Source organism: Schistocerca cancellata, chromosome 1, assembly GCF_023864275.1.
Source record: "Schistocerca cancellata isolate TAMUIC-IGC-003103 chromosome 1, iqSchCanc2.1, whole genome shotgun sequence".
Classification (NCBI taxonomy): Eukaryota; Metazoa; Arthropoda; class Insecta; order Orthoptera; family Acrididae; genus Schistocerca; species Schistocerca cancellata.
The window spans coordinates 82,899,617-82,908,805 of record NC_064626.1 but is presented as its reverse complement, the minus strand read 5'-3'; positions in this window follow the sequence as shown (position 1 = coordinate 82,908,805).

Here is a 9,189-nt window from a genome sequence, read left to right as displayed (position 1 = left end):
GCCTAAAGCTTTTAAAATGCAGCTAGCTACTTCATCGGCCCCTCTAGATGCAACATTCTCAGACTAGGCACACAGCACTGCCTTCTCGTCACTACAACAGTGAATACAGAAATGATATGTCCAAAGTTGTCTCTCATAAAAAAAACTGTTTCCGTTGAAATATATGGTGTTGGCAATGCTTGTTGTAAGTCCAGGCACAAAATGAGTGCATCACTACCATCCTGTTTTGACTCATTTGAGTCACTTTTCAGAGCACTATGTGTACCTTCAGCTTTCTCAAGGTGTAGTTTGATGTCCGTGGATTCAGCGTTACACAAATACGACATGTATCACTCGACGGCAATTTAAAACCAACATTATTTTCCGTGTTGAAAATGGTTTCATACACATGTTGTTTCACTGGGACTTCATCTGTATTTGTAAGATCTTCACAGCACAAATGATACATACCAGGAATCGAGTGAACAGAGGTTATGTAGGACTTGTTTGGATTCTGCGTTCTACTATAAAGTGACGTGTACCTTGGAAACATTTCGATGTGATTTCTAACCTTATTTTCTCTCTTGTTATCAACGGCATGAAGTGTGTTAGAATGCTTGCCTCTTCTATCCTGTCTAGGTGTATGTACAGATACATGTGTTGCAGATTCATGACTCTGTGTCACAGTCTTCATTGCTACGGACAGTCCTCAAACGTTTAACAGAAATGGCATGAACAGCTAAAAATGCAGTCCTACACACTTCACCCTCAGTAGCTGGAGTGTCACGAATAAACTACATGGAAGAAACCTTCCTCTTCTTTGGATACACTTTTTTGAACTTATTAGGCCGCGCTAATCCAAATAAATAAGCATTTTGCTTATTATAATCTCCCAACCAATAAAACTCAATAAATATCACCTTCTCTTCTTCATTCAGTGTTGAGTTTTTGCAGAAACTAGTCTTACAGCATGGATCACTGGCACTATGAAACACTTTCTTGGGCACAATCCATTGTTTCTTAACATCTTCCTTTCATTATCTTTCCACTCATTATCTTTATGAACTTTTTTTTTTTTTTTTTTTTTTTGCATGTACTGTTGCATTTCCTTTGTGAGTAACATTAATAGCAACACCTATTGCCGCCATCTTGGAAACATATGAACAACATTTGTGAAACGCTTTCTGAAACAAAGTCAACCAATGAGATAAATCGACTCATGAGACACAGATATACTATTGGCATGGGCCTCTTTTTCAACTGGGAATGTGTCAGTCCTGAATAACAGCAAATATAATATGCTCTCTTTCAAAGGAATGGTGCTAGAAGTTCTACCTATGATACTAGATGGCATCTGCTGTTTTCCTGTTCCAAAATCACTGCGCAGGTGGCATTTGCCCCTTTTACACTGGGCCCCTCAGATGTTGAAGCATCAGAGTGAATGTACCAGTCATTATTTATGACTTTACCTGCTGTAATGAAGAATGTTTTGTAATTTGTAGTCCCTCCTGACGACTTGCTAGTTCCTTTGGTTTTGCTGCAAGGGTTTCTTTCAGTATGACCATTTTTATTACAATTATAGCATCTTAGTGCCTTGGGAAATTGTGTGCAAAGATTCTATTATCTTTCTTGTTCACTTGAAGAACTGAATCATTGTTCGCAGAGTGGGAGTACTTTTCATCTTTCACTTTCTGCAACAATTTAGTTTTGAGTCTCCAGTTATCGGTATATTAGCATTCTCTAGGCTCGTAATCATTGGTTTGTAATCATTTGGTAATCCTACCAATAAAATGCACTCTATCCACCCATATTTCAGTTTCAAAATTAAAAGTATTTAACTTATTAGAAGAGCAAATTATTTTTTATACATATTTGTCTACTGATGTACAGTTTTCCAGTCGAGTTGTGAGGAGTGTAGCCAGCAAACTGTGAAGATCTGAATCTTCATATACTTGGTTTAATTTGTCCCAGGTTTCTTTTATAGTTTTTTTCTGCAGGTGCATGTAAATTACTGGATCAACTGCCTATCTGTATTTCAGCTGAGAGGCATTCCTATAGCTTGTCATGTTGAAAATATGTTTTCATTGCAAACTGACGCGTATTGTAGTTCTCTCTTCCTTTCAGTTTTTCTATCAGCAGTAATGAATTTAATGCCATAATTTTGATTTCATATAGATTGCTGATTGTAGTTATTTTTGTTTCATAATTTTAAGTAAACTGTGTTAACCAGGTGGTCTGGGTAAACTGGGCCCATTACCAGTGAGGAGAACTTAAGAAAATGGTGCAGTTAGTCAGTAGAGTAGAGTGTGTCATGTGGTTATTTCTTTACATCATTGGCCTAAAAGAACTGCAGCATATTCACTGCTGTCAAAAACGAATAACTGCATGACATTGTACTCTACAAATGGTATTACTCATTTTGTTTTGGCTCCTCTAGTGGTGTGGAGATTTTAATTTGTACCAGGACAGCAGACACGTACCTGCAACTTAATTTCTTGTAGTTGTGCGCGTTAACACATCCAGAGCAGTTAAAGGGTTAAAAATGTCTGGCGCGCGCGCGTGTGTGTGTGTGTGTGTGTGTGTGTGTGTGTGTGTGTGTGTGTGTTTGTGACATTAGTCAGTTGTTCACAATATCACTTAGCAGAATTATTCTACTTTTATCAGAAACCAAACAAGATGGCACAGTAAATGATAATTAATTGAAACCCTCAGCTGCCGACAGGTGTTGTTGATATACCTTGATGGGGATAGCTGAAAATGTGTGCCCCGACCGGGACTCAAACCCGGGATCTCCTGCTTACGTGGCAGACGCTCTATCCATCTGAGTCATCGAGGACACAGATGAATAGTGCGGCTGCAGGGACTTATCCCTTGCACGCCTTACGTGAGACCCACATTCCCATCTGTCCACAATCTACAAACATAATGTTCCTAATAGATATTTTGCCCATCACTCAAAATCACTCACAATATCTATTAGGAACATTATATATGTAGATTGTGGGCAGTTGGGAATGTGGGTCTCACAGGAGGCATGCAAGGGATAAGTCCCTACAGTTGCGCTGTTCATGTGTGTCTTCGGTGGCTCAGATGGATAGAGCGTCTGCCATGTAAGCAGGAGGTCCCGGGTTTGAGTCACAGTTGTTCCCATTGAGGTATATCAACAACACCTGTCAGCAGCTGAGGGTTTCAATTAATTACCATTTATTCTAGAGAAACTGCATGGCCATCAATGGTATCTGTTCTTTCGAGAACAGTTACTATCTTCATATAAGATGGGACAGTGATTAAGGCACTGGCTTCATATTCAAGACAAACAGAGTTAGGTTTTCAGTTGTTTCTTTAAATAATTTCAGACAAATGTCGGGATTAATCCACTGAAAAATGCTACTGCCTTTTTCTTGCCCCATTCTATTAAAACATGAGTTTGTACTTTGTCTCAAAAGGCTTTGCTGTTGATGAGATATTAAACCCTAGAGCTTAATCTTCCTTCTTTTTCTCATTGAAAATCATTCATACAACTATGTGAAACAAGCTTATTCTTCGTCATTCAAAAATTTTAATCATGTGTTTTTTCTGTCTCCATCTGAAATTTCAAAGTGTGTGGGGTGAATTCAGACATAAATTGACTTCTTTTCCCCCCTCTCCAACTCTACAGTCTTCCTGTTGATTTTAGTAACTTTCAACGCATATTATGAAAGGCCTAAAAACTGTATTTTAGCAGGCCCCTGTGGTACACACACTACGTGTATATGTGCCATTCACCAAAATTTGAAACTTGTGATTGAAAATGCAAGGTTGATCTCAGTAACAAATGGAGAAATACAGACATATAAACATTGTCTTGCAAAGATTCTGTGCAATCTACCATCAATAGATTATCAGTTGGGAGACTGCAAAAGATTATCAGTTGGGAGACTGTAATTCATGCACTGGGAATACGGAAATCGATATCACATTTCAGAAGGCATTCGAAGAAAAGCTGATAGACAGTGTCACCTTCCGACAATGGAGTTATGTGGACAGATGTGAATTGGAAACATTACAAAAATCAGCTACAGAGATCATCAATTTATTTTGCAATAAGCTGTCTTATGTTGGTCTGTCATGACTTTATTGTAAAACAACAAAGTTCATTTATGAAACACATTAGAGAAAGCCTACAAGATTCACAGTTTTCTATGTACTGTGATTTTTCAGAGAACTACTTATTTATGATGCAGGATGAGGCCCAGAACTATCATTGGACAAGTCAGCAAGCCACTGTTCACCCATTTGTTGTGTACTACCCCGTACTACAGAGATAAACAGAAACAGAGCATCTCAGTTATGTTGGTATTTCAAACTGTCTTGAACATACCACTGTGGCTTCCAGAAAAAGCTCATTGAATGCTTGAAAAAGTACTTTGAACCTAAAAAGTGTACTACTTTTCTGCTGGTGCTGCTGCTCAGTGCAAAAACAAGAAAAAAATTTAAATCTATAATATTTTTTTCATAATACAGGGACACAGTCAATATATTTCTTTAAAGTCAGTACAATGTGTCTAATAGTGTATTTTAATATGACAGTATGCCATCCCAGGCAATTTATAACACTTGATAATGGCATTTTGAAGCCGAAATCATGTTTGTGTAAGTGTAAATGTAACACTGTAAACAAACAACAGTCTAATGGTGTTACTGACTGTAAAGGAGTTTTAAATCTATGTTTTCATCAGGCCGATTTTGGCATAGAGGCTGAATGACATCTTTCAGCAACAGCTCATGGAAAAAAAGTGTTGCAATGGAGTTGGTGGCACAGTCAAGAGGTTGGCACCAAGAGAGTTTGCAACAGCCATACGACAATCAAATTCTTACGCCTCAGCAGCTTTTCAGCTGGAAAGTGGAAAACATCTCTGGAGTACATTTTACATTTGAAACTCGGATCATACACATAGATACAGCCCCATTTCCAAACAGTCACTTCAGCAAACCATTCACAATTCCAGGGGCTCAAACGTTTTTTGCATTCACTCCTGTAGTTCCAGATATGACAAAAATCTCTGTCAAGATATTCTCATATGCTCAAAGTTTATTACAACAGATGTCATATCTCTCATTGACAGGTATAAATGCATACATATCTACAGTGTGTAACAGCAAGTGGTGCATTGCATTCATTTTGGGGAAAGATGAAGAAGAAGATGAACCAAAAGTGACATTTCTCTATCCATTTGGTCCTTCTCCTTCTTTTGCACATCCAGAGAAGACAAATGTTATGTGGGTTCATGTGGTGGATGTTCTATGAAGGTGAACCCAGTGACTCCAACAGGCTGAATATACATCATGCCTGAAAATGACGTGGTCAAAACCAGCAGAGCCTTTACAGTTAATTCCAGTTTATAAGAAGTAGTGACCGATACGGCTGTTCATAAAAGTCATGTAGGAAGCAAATTTTTTAAGTTAATTTGATGATTTCTTAATTTAGAACCTCTATGAAAGTCATTCTTCACATGAGATATGGAACTTGAAAATTTTGCAACATGTTATCCCATGATCATCCCAAAATGAAAATTTCAGGAGTGTAAGAGTATATTGCAAGGCAATTTTGTGATTTTCAAAATTTTTCAAAAATGGCTTTTTTTAGAAATTTAAAATTTATTTAATTTATTTTTTAAACTTTGTCATGTTGCATATCAAATAAAAGCCCATCTAAAGACCTTTAAAATAACACATTTTTCAGGTCTAAATCTCATCTGGTTTCAGAGAAAATGGCAACTTACTACTCCAGGGTGTAGCAATTTTTAACAGAAATTCAAAAATGCAAGGCTTGATAAATTTTTAATTAGATCACTAAAATTTTTTATGGTTTTCATTCATAACTATTTAGGGACACTAGATACACCTAGTTTCATCAAAATTTGAGAATGTTAAACTAAATCAGTGTGTTGATTTGACTCTGAATGACCCAACACTAGGTTGATGGTCATCTCCACAAACGCTGTTATTGAAGTGAATGGCAGTTTAAAATGTGCAGCGCACCACAGATGCAGGCTGGGGGAGCAGTATTATGCTATGGGAGACATTCTTCTGTATTTGCATGGGGCCTGTGGCAGTAATCAAAGACGTGCTGACAGCTGCGAACCACCTGCAGACCTGCATATTTGATGTCTTTTCCCGATGGCACTGCCATCTTTCAGCAGAACCATGCTATAACGGTTTGGGGAGCATTATAGTGAACTCACATTGATGTCACAGTGACCAAATTCCCCTGATGGGTGGAACCCATTTGGGTCACTATCAGGTGCCATCACTGCATATACCAATTACATGACCTGTGCATACAATCTAATGCCACATACCTCCACAAATCTACTAATAAACTGTCATATCCTTGATATGCAGAATCAGTGATGTATTTTGTTTCAGAGATGGACAAGCAAGCTGTTAAGCAGGTGAACATAATGTTTCGGCTCATCAGTGTATATGTTCATATGGGCCAGTATTTTGCGCCAGATACAATTTGTTGTTTTTTTTTTATTTCTATTACTGCTCTTTTTATAATCTGACAAAAACTTTATTACTGGACTTATCACTGATAACTCTTTACTGTGTGAATATCCTAATGTAATTGAGTGAGTTTTGCAACAAACGCTGTAAGGTCGATTCACTATCGTTAGACACGACCAGATGAATTGGGCAAGCTTTCAGGTAGAAATTAAGATCTAACGTCATTTTGGCAGTTCTCTTGGCATATACCTGTCAATTTTGGGAAACAATGTAAATTGAAAATTAAAGGGTGGATAGGAATTTGAAACACATTGCCCACAAATGTAAGTGTACAGCTCCTCATTCCACCCAGTTATATGCTATTTCACAATGTGTCTATGTCAATGTACAGATTTTAAATAGTAGAAGCCCCTCAATGATCCCCTTGAGATTTTAAAGTTTCTGTCAATCATTGGAAATTTTACACATGTGTGAAATAACCGTATTTTTCTCATTGTTCGTACAAATGTTCACACATTTTGTTGTATTCATTATTCCAACTTGTTTTTGGTCAGTGGAATCAGCCTCCCAAGTATTGATTTTATACTGGCTATGTTAGTTCTCTCTGAGCCACCATAGGATGCAGACTTTTGAAAGAAAATCCATCATTGATCCATTAGAAATTTGAGAATGATTCAGTTGCTGTCTACCTCAGGACACTTGTACCGTATATCTATCAGTATAGGCTACATAAATCCATCTGGAAAAATACCCCTAAAATGCCTTTGAAGGTTTGAGCACTCATTGATTCAAAGTATAATTATTCTACATGAGAACACTATAGTGGCATAACCTCACATAAATTATATATGTTCCACTGGTGATGTCATGCAGAGGTTAAACAAAATTTGCATTTGGGAGGATAGCAGTTCGAATCCCCATCTGGCCACCTGGGTTTAAGTTCTCCATAGTTTTCCTACGTGGCTTACAGCAAGTGCCAGGATGATTCCTTTGAAGAAGACTTGGCTGAATTCCTTCCCCATACTTCACTAATGCAAGCTTGTGTTCCACCTCATATAATCTTGTGGACAGAATGTTAAACCCTAATTATCATCCCTTCCTTCATCTGCGTTCTTTCCTATGATGTTAAGTCCTGTTTCATACCCTTAAATCTGCCCAGTGCAGTCCAGCAGTTAACCTTTTAGCAATGAATTGTTCAACAATTACTTTTTACCCCCAAGGCAACTCATATCGCATTTGTGAGTACGTCCTTATTGGGCCCCACTTCTTACAGCACTAATTCCTTTCCTGTGCTGCATGTTCATCCTTCTACTATTATTTTTCCATTCTGACTTTCCATAGGATGGTCTTCATGATGCTGACCCTGCTTGAATTCGGTTTAAAAAAAAATAGTTTTGGACACTCAGGTTTCCAGAGCTATGGGCTGGAAGGCATCACCAGTCTTTTGTAAATATAAGTGGCACAGTGGTAGTACATCGTGTATCACAGCGAATGGGGATCTTGATTAGTCACACGGATTGCATGGATAGAAAAAAATCCTCTATTAGAAAACCCCTCAATCTCAAGGTATCAAGTTCACCAGTGAGATGCATGGCTGTTGAGTTGGAACAGTCTTTATTATTAGCTGGTAACCTCTGGGCAACCTGCTGCACCGCAGTTGTATAAAGCTTAATCAGAGAAACGGGGCTCTGTTTGAGTGGACTTTCCATTTTTAGTTGCTCATAGGAATACCATGAAGCAACTCAAACTTTCTTCTGCTAGGCCCCAACAAGTCTCTTCAGATGGAAAAGCTTATTACAATGCAGACAGATATAATCCCCCGATGTTTCCTTCTTGGCAATGCTATGGGGAGAGCGTCAAGCCAGAAATCTGGGAGCAAAAAACTTCACCCAATATTTGTATTCACACTGAAGAGGATACTTTTACAGCAACAAAACCATTATTTTTTTTACTAAAACATTGAAGACAGATTTGGCGAATTTGAGTGTCTGGGGAAAATGTGGAATGGTTCATTATTAATTAAAGCATCCTCTGCTGCCCAGTTTACATATCTTCAGGCAAATGTTCATCTAGGTGACATGCCTGTACCCACTGCCGAACGCAAAACTTTGGTGAACATGGTCCAAGGAATCATCTTCCATGGGGATCTTATGCCCGAAACAGGAGATGAGCTCTAGACTAAACTCCAGCAGTGAGGCATATATTTTATCAGACATGTACTAAAGGATCCAAGGATAACCATAAGGATACAGGTGCCTTTGTCTTCGTGTTTGAAGGGAATGTCCTCCCTTCAGATTCTTTTCCACAGTTTGCACTGCTCTCCAAGAAACACACTTCACCGATGACCATTCTCCAACACGCCATGGTTATTATACGATCTGTCGAAACCATGCTACCTCGAGAGGGTATCTGGAGGTGTCTGTACGTTGGTTCGCACAGATGTTGTCAGTGAATGGATTCCTCTTCATACCACATTGGAGCAATAACGGTGCAGACACAAGTGATCTCGGCAGTTACAATTTGCAACACTTACCTACCTTCAGGCAGGTCACTTATGTGTGTTGTATTGACCACATTTTATTTTATTTACACATAAAGTTTCGTAGGACCAAATTGAGGAGCAAATCTCCAAGGTCATGGCCAGCACATCTTGGCACAGTGTTACACCGTCCGGGTTATCTGGATACTTCCCACTAACACCAACTTGTCAGAACTCCGGAG